The sequence below is a fragment of the Anser brachyrhynchus genome (assembly GCF_964034855.1).
Source record: "Anser brachyrhynchus genome assembly, chromosome: 7".
Taxonomy (NCBI): Eukaryota; Metazoa; Chordata; class Aves; order Anseriformes; family Anatidae; genus Anser; species Anser brachyrhynchus.
Window position 1 is genome coordinate 34,507,395 of NC_137701.1, and position 19,264 is coordinate 34,526,658.

The window sequence follows — 19,264 nt, forward strand, 5'->3', positions numbered from 1 at the left end:
CAAAAACGGCAAAAAAAAAAATCTGCTGTGTTTCTCCACAGGAGTGTTAAGAAAGTATAAAATAATTTTATAAGCTAACCCGCACTAATAGGCATAACAATACTTGTTCCTTGGACATTGCAATGTCAGAGCATGCTGCTCAAGTTGTGTTGCTCTGAAAGTGAATATAGCTCCAGGAATACATTCTGTTCCCCATTACAACAGCCTCCAATACACAATCCCTTGCAGTGGGTCAGTTTCTTTCTTAGCTGTACACAGCCTTCCTAGACTGAAAAAAAGACAAAGACTCTAAATACAGGTGTTACTTTGATAGTATCCCCACATATATCCCCTACGGGCACAGAGGAGATGGAAAGGAAAGAGTAGGAACTACACAGCTACTGTTATTTTCTCTGTAAGGGTGACTTGGAAAGAATAATGAATTGGCTTTTCCTTTAGGACTAGCCACAAAAAGCCAGTGTGGGTGAAAGACTGGAAAATAGAAGCAAATTACTTCTCTTCCAACAAATTAAGGAAATAAAGGCAGTTCCTTCCTTGGAGCAGTCGCATTTATACAAATCGGTGTCTAGAGACACAGCCTAACCCTACAGGAACAAAGCTCTGCGTAATGAGCCCAACTGCCTGAGAAATTCTCCTGGGCTGATGCGACAAAGACAACATTCATGTGGGCTGCTGCAGAAGAAGTCTCATAAAAATTACCCTCAATTCCTGTTTAGTCTCTCCTACCATAGAAGAAAAGAAGGGGAGAACTCCTTGACTTTGGACAGGAAAAAATGACTTTGGTCCTGTAGGCAGGATGCATGTTTGAAGGAACAATTTCATTAAGGCCCAGGATCCAGTTTGTGCAGCACAGCTACACACACTGATCACCAAGGCCTTAAAACCTCATTTAACTGGGATGCCCTCATTTATCAGCTTTAATTACTGCTACAAGACTAAAGTTCCAGGCTACTGCATTGAACTGTGCAACTCCGGGTAACTAAAATACTGTTTGCATTAGAATAGTTTTCTGGAGAGGAAAGGATGATCAGCAACCTAATCGTATGCAGGATGATTTCATTGCTTAGGTGAGAGGCCGGGGAGTTGCCTCTTCTGCCACCGAAGTACTTAAGCAGCTTTGAGAAGGTCTGTCTTCTCAGGTTATCCATAGGATCTCAGGCAGATAGTGTGAGATTTGAAATAATCACTTACTTTAAAGACATAGATTAAGAGTTAGATTCATCACCGGGGTGAAGTTTGCAGCGAGAAGGCTGCCAGAGCTCTTACAATTTCCAGATTTTAAAGGACAACCTGAACCAGCCTTGACAATCCCATGATTTGGGTAATTAAAGGATAGCTCTATGTTTTGTCATGAGTATTGATCACCCTTCACCCTTATGACATCAAACTGTATAAGGAAGAACTTTACATAAGAACTAGCTCCACAAAAAATAATAGCAAGTACTCACACAGTAAGTCCCACTAAGAGATTTCCTGCAACACGTTCTGATTTGCCCTGCTTGCCTTTTACTATTTCTTACTGGAAATCAATCCTACCAAAAATGTAGTTCTTGTTATACACGTATCTGGTATACATTACTCTTTCCTTTAAGCTTTCCAATAACCATGTCAGAGAGTTCAACAATTTATGTTAGCTTAGTATTTCTTCTCTTCCTTTACACGTTGCACAACCTCTGTGTTTGGAAATAATTACCCGTCCTTCCAACAGCTTGCCCCCAACTTCGCTACGTGGGATCCTAAGTAAATAGGAACCAAATCAATGACTGACCAAACAAAATAAGAAAATTATTTTTAAAAATCCCACAGAACCAGAAATCCCGGAACTGAAGCCCCGGTAGAAATTTTTTTGCAACAGCAAGCACGCCTGAAATGAACAGAAATCCGTGTTTTTGCTTTAAGATACCCCTAGAAAGGGATATGAAATGTTTTAATTGTCCTTTACAAGTAAACTATTCGTATGAGATGAATGAGAAAAGAATGGATCACCTCACTGAGGACCAGAACCTACTGTCTGATGAAACTGAAGAAACACGAGTGCTACTCTAGTTTCTTCCAGCAGTTTCTCTATAAGCACACAGGTGCAGTAGTTGTGCTTGCTTTCAGTTTTCACTTCACAGGTCCCAAGGTTATGAGGAAACTCTCAGGCACAGCTTTGGTGTAAATGAAAAAAACGACTTCGTAATTGCCGTTGAATTCTCACTTTTAATCTAGAAAACAAGCACCAACCTTTTGGCCCTTTTTTTGAAAAAAGATATCCCATTCCAAATTGTTCATACTCTAAACATGACGCTCAACTCCCTCTTGAGACTTGAAAGTTATGAGATCTCTCCACCCCTGTGCTGCACATTGCTGCTGAGATATTTATCTGGTTAAGTTTGATCAACAGAGGACACGTACTGATCCAGAGTTTTGCATGGAACATGACCCAAGCCAGCCCCTGCAGTTACTTTTTATGGTTCAGTGGAAAATATCAACAAAACTGGCCCTACCAGAGCTTTTCAGATCTCTGGAACGGTCATGGAAATTTAACCTTCACCATGCTTACTAGGACAGGCTGTCCTCATGGCTAACAATTACTCCTAAGTTATTCTTACTGCACTCAGGTTCCAGTAAGGGGAAAATGAAGAATTATTTTACTAAATGCAAAGTACAAGCAATGCTATTCCACAGCTAACAGAAATGAACTCAAAAATCAAATACAGAGGTACTTATTTCTCCTATATCTTTCTGACGCTGCACAACCCAGGTAACGGCCTGCCAGCTATTCAGCTGAAGGTCCATTTCATACAGAAACAGTTCTGTTCTTGCACTGACTGCATTTATGGAAGAGGATCTAGACTTAAGGCTCTCATTTCCCTTTCCTCTCTACCACTCTTTGAAAGAGCCACACTCACATTTTCAACCCTGTCTCTCCTTCTTCCCACAGGATTTCCTAATTTCCAACTGGCTTGGGAATAGGGTTTGATCCTCCACTGGCACCAGTTCTGCCATCAGCATGATGAGATGTGATTATCACATGCTCAGTGTGGAGTCCGCTCAAGAGAGTTTGAGCACCTGCAAAGCCCCAAAGAGACCCGTAGGCCACTGCCTGCTGAGGCAAAATGGAAGCCAAGCCCAGCTCACTGGGTGCAGCGTGCTACTGCCTTGCGTTTGGGGAGGGACACGGTGGTATACAATCACGCTGGAGGGATAACGAGTATTAGAAGAAACTATGAAACGTGCACCAAGCTGTCTTCTCGCAGTCCCCCATTATCAACAGCCTCTTCCTGGCTGTACGCCACCAGACCGTGGAGCTCAGGACCAGATCCAATGACCATGGCAGAAGACAGTTGTGGCAGAGAGAGAAGCACGTGCCATGCAGTGCCCATCACAGAAACCAACCACCAAATTTTTCAAGGCTGACACAGAGCAACAGTTCCCCTTAGGCCAACGCCTTCATCAATTGTACATCACCTCCTGCACATCCTACATGAGTCCTCATCAAGGATATGAAGGCAGACCCAATGTAAGGGGCATCTATTCACAGAACTACAGGAAAATACCATGCGCACAGGAGAAGTCTCCCCCTCTGCCAGGTAAAAGGCCTTTTGCTACTAGCTAGAGTTCAGGCTGCATGAGACTCATCTTCATCCACTAATTAGCTTTCCCTCTGCTGCCGTTCCACATACTCTGAGGTTGGGGATAGGTTCTGTCCTCTGGAGTTCTCTAGAGCATCAGCAACATGATAAGGGAATGAATAGTAAATCCTAAGTAAAATGAATAGATGCTTTAATGCAGAAACCAAAGAGCACTTTGATTTTCAGGAAAGCAGCAGAATAGCCATTCTCTAGTCCTGTGGGCAGTATAATCATTATGGACTCCTTGCAAGCCTTTTAATAAAGAAGGGTATATGTTCAGATACCCAAAGATTTCAGAGTTTGACCTGCCAGAGACATGAAGTAGTAGTGGCTATAGCCGTACCAGAATCACTAAGTAATACTGCCCAGGGGAATACTGCAGGAAAGTTCTCATCTGTTTGCCATTATAAATTATGCCGACCCTTCAGTTGGACTCATGTAATTTTCCCTGTGGAGTCACACCAGAGCCATACAACTTTTCAGCAAGTCATTCTGGGGGAAAAGCCCAATAGAAATCTGCCCGTGTTTTGGCAGAATTTAAGGACAAGGGGATTTAATACAAGGGGGGGAAAAAAAAAAGCAAGCTTTCCAAAGGATATTTAACCTTGGGGAGGCCTAAAAAGCTTTTTAGCATTCCCAAACTATTTCCTTAACACCTGCGTAGGAGCACACTGTAGTTTGGAAAGTTTCACACGTAACTCCACCTAAGCTCCAGAGACCAGGCAGCAGCGTGCCCGTAGGTCAGTAAGCTCCCTGGAGAGACGCTTGCTCCATGTTTAATTGTGCAAAGGAGGCTCTGATGTGCAAACAGCTGAAGCCCAGTCAAATGCTGGTATGAGAAGAAGGAAATACAGAAGTACTAATACATCCTCTTCACCTGTTTGCATACTTTCTAAGCACCTCTCGTTTTCCTTGAGGTAAACAGCGTATTAGCTGAATCACTGGACCTAGGAGATACATCCATCGTTGCGTACAGGAAAAGTACACGAAATGCAAAATGTCATTATGCAGGAGGACGTAGATTCATCTTTTGATTTATCCTGAGTCAGCCAAGCCTGTTTAAGATGGAGACTTAATTTGAAACAAGTTTCACCATTGCTGGCCCTGAATGCCCATCAAAAAGGCTAACAGGCTACTTTTTGGTGGGTCTTTATTCCTGTATTGGCTTTCTCATCTCCCACCTCATGTTTAGAAAGGAGTCATTTGGTATTCTGTAACAAAAAAATACTCATACAGCCCTGTTCACCAGCAGATCCCCCAAAATACCCTAAAACATACCATTTGTTGAAAGTCAGATAGCATACAAAAATAACTACTGTCAGTGTTAACTTGTTATTGCAGCCATAGCTGGTTTGCTCTAGCCCATTTCTTTAAGATCAGCTAACTTCTTCACACTCCCTTCTGTACTCCTACCGCCTTTGGGCTTGGATCAGATCTTTAACGCTATAATAGACCAGGTGCTTACATGCATGATTCATGTCCCTTAAGTCAAAAATCAAAAATTTGATATTTATTTTATCCTATGTATTTCATACACATAGTTTACATAATACAAAATCGGGGTCAATGCTTATTTAATTGCAATAAGTAACAGTGACTGGTGATGAGTAGGACTTACCCAAACAAAATAGTTCCTACTCTATCAAAAGATTTCCCTCTGTGAATACTTGCAGTTTAAAAAGGGTATTTTAACAAGAAAATCAACCCCTCTATTTAGAGATTCTTAATGTTAATTCTCTTGAATTTTATTGTTTTAACTGCATTAATTTTCATAGTATAAGTGTACTTATATTTAAGTTTCTTGATAAGTGTTTTTAAATATTTATAATTTGACATTTATTTTGGCAATAAGCTTATTTTTTATGAGCCTCCCTTTGGCACACTCTCTGTGCTACTCACACATCAGCAATTAACAAGGCACTTTTAAATGAACCCCTACTGCTGCAATATGATCTGTCACCATGAAATTTGCAGGAAACTTTACTCACAGTTAAACAAATGAAGCCATGACTGACTGACCATTATATACTGGAATAGGAAGGAATTAGGAATTTTGTATAATTTTGTAGGAATTTCATAAGATAAGACATAATAGGTAGGAACAAATACTTGTTAGTTCTGGAAGACGTTCTCTGAATTCTTTATTATTTCCTGATGTAACTAAAAAAAAAAAAGAGAGACAACATAGAAAAAAAAATCATTCCCCTAATTTCAACTGCTTGTTGAATACCAAATGGGTAAAGAGAGTATTCTCTGACACAACCTTAGGTAGAAAAAAAAAAAACACTCTGAACCATTTATAACCATTTCATTTGCATTTTTAAAATCAGCACAATGATCTCTAAAACAGCAAAAGTAAACTTTACACAGGCATATTACAAGCAGCAAATTTTGAAGGCTCACTTCTAACCTAGCAGGGCAGCGTGACCATTCAAACCTAGACGTGCATTTGTTTGCGCACCTATCGCACGCGGTATCGTCAGTGTATCATCAGTGACTGCATACAGCTACTTCTGGTAAGGTCTTTCACCTCTTTACATTGTCGCTTCCTCCCAAAACACGAGGTTAAATCAAAAGCATTAATGGCTTCTTTCAGAGCTACCAACTGTAAACCTCCTTCAGAGCAACATTTAAAACATTAAACAAAAAAAAATCTCTCCTTACTTACAAGGCAAAGCAGAAAAGGAAGGTCATTCATGACACCCCATTCACTATTTTCTGTTTCTTTCTGTAAATATTACAGTGCTACTGAAAAAAATATCAAGTCTGAGGTTCTCAGATCTTCCTTCAGAGTTTTAATCATTCGCTTCCCAAGAAGGGGTTTAACAAATACCACAGTGTTCTGTCAATATTTGTATGCAGCACCACACAGGGCAAGCTGCCAAACTTGCATGGTTTAAAGAGCCAAGGGTGGAAAACTGACACCCTAACAAACACACTCCCTGCTTTGTCCCAGTTAAGGTGGTGCTAAAAGTGTCATCTTTGCTGCCGGACTGCGGTTGAGGACAGCTTTGTTCGACTGCCGTGCTTCTGCAGAAATGCAGCATTTAATAATCGCATTCACCAAACTTCAGGGATTTGTTTCATGCCCAAACGGTTCTTAGGCAATTATGAGCCTTTTGCTTTCCACCAGCTGCACTTTAAATGTATTTTAATTGGCTGGAATTTCGAAGGAATCCATTTGGCAGTCATTTACATTTGAAGCACGCCCCTAGCAGCTGAAACAGGCCCCAGAAGCAGCCCGATTACTTCATCAAAAGAAACTGTTTGAATACCGTTGACTCCTACATAACTACAGTGAACTCCATTATATAGGTGTGGTGATGCAATTAATAATTCCTCGCTACATTTTTGCTTATCCTGGGAGCACAAAGCCTTACGAAGTGGGAAATTGAGAGTGGTCTGCAGACTTACGGAGCTCGGCGTTAGTTTTCCAACATCGCTGTGCTTCCAGAGAGAGGCCTTCCTTCTGCTTTTTCTCTATCTGATCTGGGCCACTATGTGGAAATAACAATGGTATTATTGTTTCTATACTTGCAACACATGAAGAATGTTACCAGCTGGATTTCTGTATATAAAATTATTTTAAAAGCTAATGTGCTAGTTATTCGAGGATCAAAGTATAAAGCAAATTTAGTCCATTACATTAGTAATGGCTCACTTTTCCCTTTCTCTTTATTTTTGGGCTCCTAATGTGCACTGCAAGCCAACTTTGCAGGGCCTTAGTTTAATGCAGTGAGTTCATCCTGCTCTGCAGTTTGTAGTGCAGAGGTTTAAGAGCTGACAGCATTAGGGAGAGCTACCAACAGCTGCTCAGAGAAAAGAATGAGAAGACATTAATGAAAGAACCACAAGAATTCACACTGCAAAACGCAATATTTAGGCTGAATGTAGCAACATTAAGAAGTCAGATTTAAAAACAGAGAGACATTCCAAGCGATGCTGATTGAACGCGTGGTATCTGAAAAACCCAGAGCTCTGCAGCCCATGAAAGCTCCTGTGAAATTGTAACTGCTCGAGAGTTCACTTATCATCAGTGTGCCACGGAGGATGAAGGCGCAAAAGAAAAGGGATTATTCTCTAGCTGAAGTACAATGAGAACTGTTTTTTACATTTAAAAGGTGAATAGTTCTTGAAGTGAAGTTATGACAATACTTGCCGCCTACAGAGAAAAGCAGCATTTCAAGTGCATTGTATGAAAAGGAGAAGGATTAATGCCACAGAGAGAGACCATTATACTGCAGAAGGGTTGCATATTTTAATAATTTGACTCCATCCAGCTCTGGAAATTTCCATAGTTAACTGGCTTATGCTCCTAAGAAGTACAAACCCTCAGCGTACTAAGGTCTTGAGGGAACTTACTGGAAGTACCACTTGGGAGGAAGAAAAAAAAAAAAAAAACAGACATGAAGAAGCAGCCAAAGCAGATGATAAGTGATGAGAAGCCCAAAGATTTGTTAGCTTTTAACTACTTCATGATACTTCACTGAGAGAGGGTCAAGCAGCCATCCAGAGTCTGCCCACATTCTTACGGTAACCCAGCGTATCACAATCACTTCACGTATTTTATCCTCAAATATATTCATGACATACAGAAATATTCTTGTCTTCCCACTTTTGAAGACACGATACCTCTGACCAAGCTGGGACATGAACCCAGCACCTCAGTGCCTTCCTTCTTTCCTTACGCATCTATAGCTGTCCCATGCAGACACACACTTGCAGTTACAGCACAGGGTAGAGCTGACCCAGGTGAACAGCTGAAAAGCACTAGGAAGCATTGTAGATCTTTGAAAGCCAAAGGGAACAGAAGTGGAGGCTTAAATCCAGACTTTCCATCTTCATCCAAGTGGAAACAGATGATTATAGAGCACCAGTCACCTTTATCTCATCTGTAGCCTACCAAAGCTGATGACAAAACTCCCAGCAAGTTCAAAAGGTGATATGGGTGAAGGAAGGAGAATTGCAGCGACCTCAGCCGTAAACAAAGAGAAAATCCTAGATCATTTCCAGCAATTACAACTCACCATATTTCAATCCTTAACCACATTACCTATACAAATTCATGTATTTATTTAAAAAATATAAGCCTTCCTGATAAATTTGCTATAGTGCAAGTATCTGAGCATGTATCAGCACAAACCACGGGGTGGAGGAGGAGGAGGTCTAGGCAGGACGGCTAAGGGCAGCACGCAGGACAGCCTGCCCCGTCCCGCTGCCTCTGCCGAGCCCTGATCTTCAGAGAAAGGTCGGAGCTCTATTCATGCTGTCGCGCTGGGAATCCCGTGCGTTGTCATGGGCTGCGTGATGACAGCCATGAAGCCTTGATGTGGCACTGATTGTTATAGGACACTGAAGACAATTGGCCATTATTTAGCTTCAATATCTATCTTTGCTATTATTTAAATCGGAGACACTGGCCAGTGTTTCCAAAGAAACAGTGCTGGTGTGATTTTCAAAAGAAGGAGACTGATTTATTTTCAAGACTCATGTAGGATTCGAGTCACAGCCACAATAAGCCTCAGAAAAGCTGTACACTAAACTGATTTTCTGGTAACAGTTACACAAGAAAACCCATGCATTGACAAAAACTTAAGCATCTGAAACATTTACTATTAAGACAGTTAATAGCCCTTAACACAGTAAAAAAGAAAAAGCATTACTTTGAAATTTCAGAAACTATTAAAAAAAAAAACATCGAGAGAAATATGGCTGCTATCAAAGGGAAGATAATCAATCCTTCAAAAGCAGGGACATCAAGCAGTAAAGAATACTTCCACCATGCCTAATGGCAATTCTCTGCTGCCTTCCTGCTCTAACTGCTGTTGGCATTCAGCTGGACGAGAGGAAAAAAACATTACAGTACTACACACAAGCACGAATGAACTATGGCGAAGGAGAAACCCCATAGTGAATGAAAAGCTGATTTTCCCTTATGCAAATGCTACGCATCAATGAAAAAGTTTCCAGTCAAACAGAACCATCTTGAGGAAATATCTAAAGGCTATTAGTGTAACTGATACCTGGTTAAAAATGAAGGAGGTGAGGCAGATGAGAATGCAAGCATGGAGGATTTATTAAAACACCAGCGGAGTCCTAGCGAAACACATGACAAAATACGAGAAGAATGATGTCTCTGAAAAGGACATTAGAAAGAATATGGCCTCTGACCAGCATGCTAGAAACCAGGAGGTAGAACCATTAAAATAAGGGTTATTACAGACTTTTAAAAAATAGGTGAGAATACCAACCAGTCAGATATTTCTCCTGAATCCAGAGATTGCCCACCTGAAATGCTGTGAAGGCAAGTAATTAGGTGATCAGACTCTCCTGGCCCTAATTGAGGTGGATAGGCAAAAGGAAAGCAGAGGACAAATCACAGCCCTTGTGCTCACAACAATAGACCATACCTTCTGTACATTTCTTATCACTTTCTGCCTGCCCATCTTCCTTCTGCACACTTCAAGGTTTCCAGACCTGGGCAGGCAAGAACAGGGTAACAGCAGACTTAAGCTCCACTGGCCTACAATATTCTCCTAAGCCTCGCCACAAAGGTTGTCATAGCACACCCACAACTCCACCATGCTGCGGGGTAGGGGGAAGGATGCGTATTTATGAAAATACACTTCCTTCTGTGACCTATTTAAATCTGGTTCTGCACCCCTTGCTCATGAAGAAACTATTATGCTCCACTATGCCACTCCTGCTGCATTGCACTACTGACTAATGTTGATATATCCCTATTGGAAGCCCCCTAGGGGCTGAACAAAAGCAAGATGGCCAATTATTAACATCTTATGCTTCTGAATAGTAAAGTCAAGGCTTTGTAAACAAAAGAATGCATAGAAAAGATACCTGATTTCTTTTTTATTATTATTATTATTTTGGATGGCCGAACAGGTGAGGAAGGCAGTCTCCTTCCTTGTGCACCTTGACTTCGTGACAGCAACAGCAAAGGGAGCTGAGGATGTCAGAAAGCAGCCCCTTCCTTCACAGTAGGCAGCCCTGAGAAGTGTTTCCATGTTGTCAGCCTCCTGGGATTTCAAATGTCATCTGTCTGTACCAACTTGGAAGGAAAAGAAAAATCTCTGATACTGGAACTGGAACACAGGGCATGCTGCTGAAATACCAAGAGCTGAGATGACAGGCAACCTTCGACAGACCAATTCCCTAAAGCTAAGATACACGTGTTGTTGGTCCATTATCTGCTACACACACTCCTGTGACTTGCTATTCGCTGTATTTCTGCATTCTTCAAAGTAGGCCCAGAGAGTGTTAATGTGGAAAAGATTTCTCAAAAAATAACAAAGTGTGTTCAAGACCAAATTCATATCCTTACCAAATATGGCTAGGCACAAAGTCATATTACTTAGCATTAACATCAGTTTGGAAGTTTAATGTATATTAAAACCCATGGACTCCTTAGCATCACTTCTTAATTTTTCCCTTCAAAATATCATACCCACAAACTCATATTGTTATTACTTTGGTGTTCCCTTTTATCACTTGAAAATGAAAAAGATATTTTAAACATCAGCTAGTATTCAGAAATGCTGCAATCATATGCCCTGCAAATTGCTGCTACCAGATAAAGTAATCTGCTCCTAAAGAGAAGCATACGACCAAGCAGGGTGGATATGGAAAACTTCAGACCACCCATTTGCAAGGGCATGGTCTGAAAGTTCACGTTTTCAAGGCAGAAGACAGGCGTGTGCAGAAGACAGTAAAGGTTGTGGGAGAATGCAGTTGACTACAAACAGGTCTGGACAACATAACTGACTGCAGGGCAAAAGTAAACAGGCGTGGAGCAAAAACAATCCAAATTATGCATCTTGTGTGGATGCACATTCACCTCCAGGGTAGTCAGTCTGCTGCCCTGGAGAGATGCGTCATCTTCAGGTGAACAATATTTCCTTTGGTGCGTTAAGGCAAATGCCATTTTCAGTTGTTCCATGCTGGTTTACCTTACAACCAAGCAGAGTCACATGCCAAACTGTGACGATTTGAAAAAGAAATAATAGAAAAAACATACATAGAGAAAAAAGAATTGCTGTGTCACGCCCCATTGTAGATATTTAAAAATATTTACAACATCATCTGCTATTCTAATAGGTCATCTCGCTGGGGATTAAATTAAGAATCAAGAGTGCTTACAGTTAGAGAAGTCAGGGGGAGACGCAAGTCCACAGCTGCTCTTTATTACCTCTGTTGGCTTAAATTTCTATTAAGCAAACAGGTAAAGGAAGACCAATGGATACTCAGCGTAGGAGACTATAGACACCCAGGAAAGCTTAACGTTTTGTTTACACATTCCTGTCAAAGCCTTGGTCATAAGGACTCACAGCTTGTAATAAAATAATGCCTGGAAAGTTATTTCAAGGAAAGCATTTTCAATAAATATAAGAAGCTATGACATTTGCACTAGCTTTGTTACAGTAAGACAACCTGCAAAGATTTTATTATTATTAAAATATTAATTGAAACAGCACAGAACAATAATGCACGGTGTTACCAGTGAAAGTGGTCAAACACTGAGTTTTGTGAGTAGCACTGTGGCCCAGGGTACCAGCCATACTAGCAGATTATCGGTGCCTGCATGGAGTCCCACTGGTGTTGGGGAAGTTATTTCAGCAGAAAGTACCATATCACACTTTAATCACTCAGGTTTTCAACACTACTTAGCAATTACCATAACAATGCATATATTAAGAATTTTATTTCACATATTCTTTTAATAATGGCACTTGGAACTCTATACAGTATCAGAGAATTCAGCATCTAAACCTTCCCAGAAGGCAGGCAAAAAGCAAATGTCATACGTTCATAATGCATTTAGGTACTGCATAGATGGGACATAATTAAAGCAAGATTTAATTAAAGCTTTTCTTCTCCAGAGACGGACAGGTAAAACATAACTTACTGTATTCCTGAGTACAAAAGAGTCTAAAATTGTCTCTCCTGTTATACAATTGTAGTCTCTCTGTGCAGCAAAAGAGGAAAAACAGTAACAGTCGGGAGTAAGTTTTGCTTCCACCTGTACCCTTCTCAGTCTGGACTAGTTTATAATACCTTGAAACAAAATAGTCAGGATTTGTTCTGCTTAGGATAGAAAACTTGGCCTTTGTAGCATGCTGCTGAAAGATTGTATGGGTGATCCCTTCTGCTCACTCTAAACTGCACTGCCTTCAGCAGCGCACCATGAAAAATTAAGCAGGGTGGAACTAGCCACTTGAAAGCGTGTCCTTGGGCAAGTTACTTAACTTTCTCGGTTAGCAATGGGGTTTCTTTACAGCGGTACTCACCACTCACTGTCTGCAGGCATAGAAAGTACATCCACAAAGGGAGCATCGCTTGTTGGCACCACATTACTGAGCACTATATAAACTTAGTGTTGGCTGCTTTGTGTTTGGAGAGAGATCTCCCAGATGGTGGCTGGCCACAGTATCCAGTATGGTGCATGGGGAGAGATTTAGAAAACAAAAACAGCAGCATGTGCTGAAGTCAAGTACATGTTAAACCTCAGTCCCTCTTGCACTTCAAGCACCTTTTCAGAGCTGGGCAGAAATCTTTCCGCCCATTTCTATTCTAACCTGTGGGTCCCTCTCTAAAAGGAACTGGGCAATAGCAGTTCTCTGACAAAACTTATACCTAAGGATACCATAGGAAGGAAGCTACTACTTTGTGATCCTAAATAGCAGCTAGAGGTAAAATGTGTCAAGGAAAGCTGCCACCAGACTGTTTTCAGCACCAGCAGTGAGCCAGCAACAGACGTTTACCTAAACAGCATGACTCCTACTGTAGAGACCCTCTGATGAGCCACATCAGGCACGAGTCCCTCCTAACGGCCAATTTTTTTGCCATGGTATTATACACAGGAAGGCTGGGCTGCACTAATGCTGGGAGCTGCTTAATTTGTGTCTTCTTTTGGGCTGCCATTGAATTACTTCCTTGGACTAAGGAAAGGCCTACAACAAGGGGTGGGGAGAACTCCTTTTGAAAGTCAGCCTACTTGCATTAAAATGTTAACCTAAATAGCGAAGTTAGAGGCTTGGCTGCTAAGGTCTGAATAGGTGTAACAGGCGTTGCATGAAGGTGGTGAGCGGGCCTCTGCGCTGGGGACTTGTGTGTGGCCACTGACTTCAGTCTGACGGTGACACAGAGGCTAAGCACGGATTGGAAAGACAGAGCTGGGCCAGGAAGAGGCATGGGAAAGAAAGGGGGACAAAGAGTTACAGCATGACTAGTAAACAAGTCCATGTTTTCTAGGGTCATAAAAATAAAGCAAGACAGTTCTGTATATTAGCTGTAAGATCTTCCAATTACCTCACTCTTCCTCCAAAAGCAAATAAAGCTCTGACCATATCATTCTCTGCTGAGTTCATTCGTCCTCCACCAAGTAACTCTATGGGTGAATTCTGAACAAACAGAACTGTAGGATAGGGGTATTTACGATTACTCAACTAAGTGGACATGAGCACATGTAAACAATCAAACCAGAATTAGAGCATTTTGGTCAATGAACCAGCAAAGACAGAAAGAAAGGTAATAGAGTTGACAAAGAAGAACAAGAGAATAAAACAGCCAGTCTGGGAAGAGGTAGCAAGTTGAGCATTTCAGTTTCCCAGATCTGATATTCACTTTTAAGGATTTTTCCCCCTCCCCACATCACACCTAAGATTTCTGAGGCCTTAAGGTGCTATAGTATGGGCAGCTGAATCTTCTGTCCTGTTTCCATTTCCAAGACAACAACAAACATTCACCAGATCAAAGGAGATTTGTGCCAGGACATTTTTTCCCCAGTGAATTAGAATTTTTCTCCTTGACCACACAGCCCACAGACAACTTCTTGCAAATGCATTTTAAGTTCAAAATATTTCTATGGGTTACTTAAAACATCTTCTGATGACAAAGCACTGTTAATCATATTCCATAGTGCAGGACCAAGAAAGGACAGCTGGATGTCTGCAAGAACAAATATGAATTCTGTTTGTAGTTGGAGTTTCCAGAGCCTCAGTAGTGATGCTCTGAATCAATGCATCCTCTAGCTACCCAGACCTGTACCACGTATTTTGAGATCACATTATCCCTTCTCTAGTTGCAACAGAGACTCAAACACAGTATGTTTCTGCAAATGATTGCTTACACCAGCTTTCCACTCCAGGAACCCTATTCAAGGGTCTTGTGTTGATACACACCAAGAGTGAATAAGGCCCTGGGTATTTTGACAATAGAACAGCACTTAACTTCTAAACATATTGCCCAGCTGTAGTCTTATTAAATCTAAATAAACTGCATGTCTGAAGCAATTTTCTTCCTTGCATGATAAGCCTAGTTTGCTTTTGTTCTGATCCCTAAATAGACCTCTCCCATTAGTATTTAGCCAAATATTTTGCTGTAAAACTTTAACAAGGGGAATGATGATTCACCTGAATTATAGCTATACATCTGCAGCAACTGTTTGTAAGGATGCTTGGATGCCCAACACACCCATGAGATGGCTTGCAAAATAATCCACAGGAATGTACATGAGAAAAAACAGCTATAAACACACCAAGATGAAGGTCTGACTGGGATTTAGTCAGTTAAGACAAATATTTTTGCACTAAGCAATTAGAGTCACAATTAGGAGGTGTTCTCTTTACTATGTGGTATGTGCATATGGTTCAAATAAAAGCAATTGTTAGCGCTTTGGTCAGTAAGCGCATTCTTAAAAATTGCGAGCAGAAGGGGTGGATAAAGAGCCCCAGACCAGGTTGGCCTTGGATCACGCATGAAGATTGATTGAGCCAGAGCAGTTGCAATAACAAGCATTTCAATCATGCCCTAGGCCTCCCTAGGAAAGCGCTTTTAAAAGGCAACAATAGAGACACTACTGCTGATACAGGAAAACTACAGTGTGTGTATCATCTGGATCTCCCAGATGCTAGGCTGTGCGCCCGTGATGGATTGACTTGTCTACACGACGGCAGCACGTGGGGAGCGTTTCATTGTTCTTTTCTTCTGCAGCTATTCTTTGGACTGACTCTTCACAGCAACGGGGCACTGGGCTGCATGGGGCCTCAATGGCATCACATTACTTTTCCTCAGCTACCATCGCTAACTATATTCTGGTCGGTACTCTTCAATAAAAAGTACAAGTTCAGCTTTTGATTGTGCAGCAAGCAGTTGGAAACGCAGACCCAGACTTTAAGCCTTAATAACCCTAGCACACAGAACATATTTCATGTTCTATTTTTATGCTACTTCCATGCTGTAATTAAAACGAAAGATTACCACCTCTCTCTTCCCAATTAAAAAACTCCAGATGGAAGTAGATTGGGCATGGCAGATAGCAATCCAAAAAGAAAGACGATCAAGTGAAACGAAGAGGGAATTTATCTTAGTTTTATCAACAATTTTTAGGGAAATAAGGAGTTACGTTCATTAAGAAAAACAGCAATACTGTCTGCAGCACCAATGCAGTAGTCTGCAGCTGCACAGTGGGAATTTACAGGGATTCAGTCACCCTTTTACATGAAAAGGGACTTCTTCCATCCAACGTGAAGAATAAATAGAATAGGATACATTCATTTGGCCCATGATCAGAGAAAACCCAGGACTACAAATCACTGTACAAATGATGCCATAGCTTTGCAGCTCTAGAGCTATATTGGTCTTTGAGGAATTCCAGGTTGTCCAAATTGTTCCTATTGTGCTGGGGGACGGATTCTGTCATTCTGTCCCTGGTATCTGATGGCAGGACATATGGGAACGGGACACAGCTGTGCCAGGGGACATTCAGACTGGACACGAGGAAAAGTTTCTTTACCATGAGGGTTGGCAGGCACTGCCACAGGCTTCCTAGCGAGGTGATTGATGCCCCAAGCCTGTCAGTGGTCAATCTTTGTAGGCCTGTCCCAACTGCACTATTCTATTCTAGTCTGCCATGGAGTTCCTGGAATAATACGTATTTATTCCAACTGTGCAAGAAGAAAACACAAGACATTTGTTGGTGTTGTGTCATAGATGAAAAAGATACCAAAAAGCTGACCAAGCCATAGAACAGTAAAGCTGATTTGGGAGGGGAGAGAGGATGAAATGTAATGTTTTATGGGAAAAGATCTGGGAGCACTGGAATACTGTCTTGCCAAAAAACAGTCTGATGGACTCTGGGCTGAGTGGTGATTAGACCTTTGTTAGACAAACAAGAGGGAAGACAGGCTCCTTGGAGCTGCATGATAAAGAGTCCTGCTCCATCAGCTCCATCGGCATCTCGTAGTGCAGAAAGGAGAGTCTCAGAGCTGCTGCTTATTTAAAGATAGATCTGCTAATCTGTGGTTTGATAATTATAAGCAAAGAGCATACAATTTGTTAAGTTTCAGGCCAAGTTTAGTCATATTTCCCCAGCACAGCAAATCCACCTACCCCTCTGGCAAGAAAATGAAAGAAGTAAGAATCAAGAATAAACATGTACTACTGGAGGACACACACTGCATTTTTAAGCTCAGACGCTTAGAAGATTTTACTATAAAGCAGTTAATGATAGGCCAAAACCCCAAAGCTTTTTTTATTCACCTTAACCATCTGTCAGCTTCAATTGCGGATAAAATAGGATCCTGATTTAAGTTTCATAGATAAACCCAGCAAAACATCCAAAATTTAGATCATCCCCATGAACACTGGTAAGTACCTTACAAGTAGCACCACTTTGCTTCTCAGGGGATCTTTTTCTTCTGTTTTACAAATGGCAAAAACATCACTTTTATATTTTCGTGTTTGGAAAATTCAGTTGTGTCCCCAACCCTCTGAACCTGACCCAAGTCAAAGACCTTCAAGTAACTGCGGCAAACTGGGACAGAAGTTCTGGTGCATGTCTGGTCGATGTAAAGCAGTACCAAACAAACAGAGAAGTACCACTAGGGATCATTCTAGAAAGCAGACTGGTGTCATTTCCTTCTGCTGACTTCATTACCCCCTTGATTTCAATCAATGTTATAATTCAGCTCTGCGTGCAAAATGCTTGAATTCAGATTGACAGCGCCTATGGAATCTGTGGAAACAAGGATTTTTAACTAAAAAACAGAAGAAAAAAATCCTGACCTCCTCAGATCATGAGGTTTACACAAAAAGCAGTATAAAATAACCTGCAGTTATTTTATGGTCTGGTAGCTGATTTCCTGATAAACGCTGAGGGAGCATACATACAGAGGAAAATCTCAACATAAATACGAGTTACAAACAGAACTGCATCAGTCTAACATTTCTCTGAAATGAACATGGTTCCTCCTAAAGTACTTCTCAGTACTCTTCCTTAGATTTGGAAAATAATCTGATAAAACTTTTTCTTTTTAATATAATATAAACTAAATAGGGAAAGAACTATTCAATGTGATTATTCCTTAAGCACAAACGTAGTCATTTTTTAAAAATGTGGCTCAGGATGAAAACTTTTACATTTCCTTTATAGATTTGGAACATGCAAAAGGAAAAATGTAGTTTTAGATATCCAGTGAAACCAGAGTACTCCTAAGATCTACATCTATATAAATATTAGTGTTCCTCATATCTGAAAAAAGAAATTCTACAAAACCAAAAACCAGGATATTAAGATATTAAGTAGCTTAAATCACAGTAAACTAGAACTGACTCAACAGCCAGCTGTGAAAAGAGACAGATTCTAGATGAAATGGACTGTAACATATTTACAAAAGAAAGCAAGGAACATAACCTTCAACTTTCCCTGAGGCTTCATAAAAGACATTCAGCTGTGATTTAAGGGACCTGAGGCAGGAAGGCATCACAGGATACTGAAGACTCATCTGTTTTTAAAAAAAAATTAGTTACTCAAAACATTTCGGCCAAGATAATATGCAATTAACTATATATATATATACACACACACATATACACATTTTTTTTTAATATATCTTTCATCCTCTCTTCTTCTCCCATCCCATAAGACAGTAAAAATCTATAGCTATATTGATGTGCTTCCATGCAAAGTATTCCTAAGAAAGAAAAAAAAAATTATAGTCCTCTTTGCAGGACAGTAAGATTGAAGTAACAGCAGCTAAATAGGAACAAATTTTGCCCTATCCCTTTTCCAGCAAAATGAAGTTCAGACCTGCTCCAAAACCCTAACCTTCCAGCAAGACAGTTTCTCACTACAGTGAGAATTAGAAGGGATTCCAGAATTTAATGATATTTTACCTTCTTCATTTTCCTGTAGCATGTACCACCATCCTAGTGCCTTATGTGTGCAGGCTTCAGTCAAGTGTCACTGAAGCCTTTCCTTTACAGGAAAAAAGCTGCTGCTTGCCCTCCCTTCTCATAATGCAGTTTCATTTCAGGTGAACCTTGTGTAACTGTAATTCAGTTTATGTTAACCTGATGTCACCTCCTCTCTTTCTCCTCCACTTCTCCATTTGAGCAGACATGCTGCTCAAGGGATCCTGCCCCTGTGCTTCCAGTTTATCAGACACCAAAACAAGTTTTCTGGTAAACCTGTGCTGTAATACCAGTCAGATCCATAATTAGAGGAAATAAAAATGTCTTATGGAATATATATCTAATGAGGAAGAAAAAAAACTGAGAAGTAAAAAAAAAAATCAGGTGCTCTATGAATCATTATGTGGCTTGTGGACTAAATTCTTTAATAATTAGATTTT

The 19,264-nt window shown here is 40.7% G+C and overlaps 1 protein-coding gene across 18 annotated transcripts in view; it reads right to left on the reverse strand.

Annotated features, from left to right (window-relative positions):
* NCKAP5 (NCK associated protein 5) overlaps positions 1 to 19,264 on the reverse strand; it is a 440,024-nt gene that overhangs the window by 392,080 nt on the left and 28,680 nt on the right. For 2 of the 18 annotated variants that reach the window (XM_080599363.1, XM_080599388.1), the window contains exon 1: positions 6,286 to 6,995. The exons of 12 other annotated variants lie outside the window; for them this stretch is intronic. The gene's annotated coding sequence lies outside the window, so the exon portion shown is untranslated. Of the gene's footprint in view, positions 1 to 6,285; positions 6,996 to 7,031; positions 8,709 to 18,324; positions 18,391 to 19,264 lie in introns of those variants that run through there. 4 more of the 18 variants (XM_080599361.1, XM_080599368.1, XM_080599391.1 and 1 more) reach the window with 4 other exon arrangements.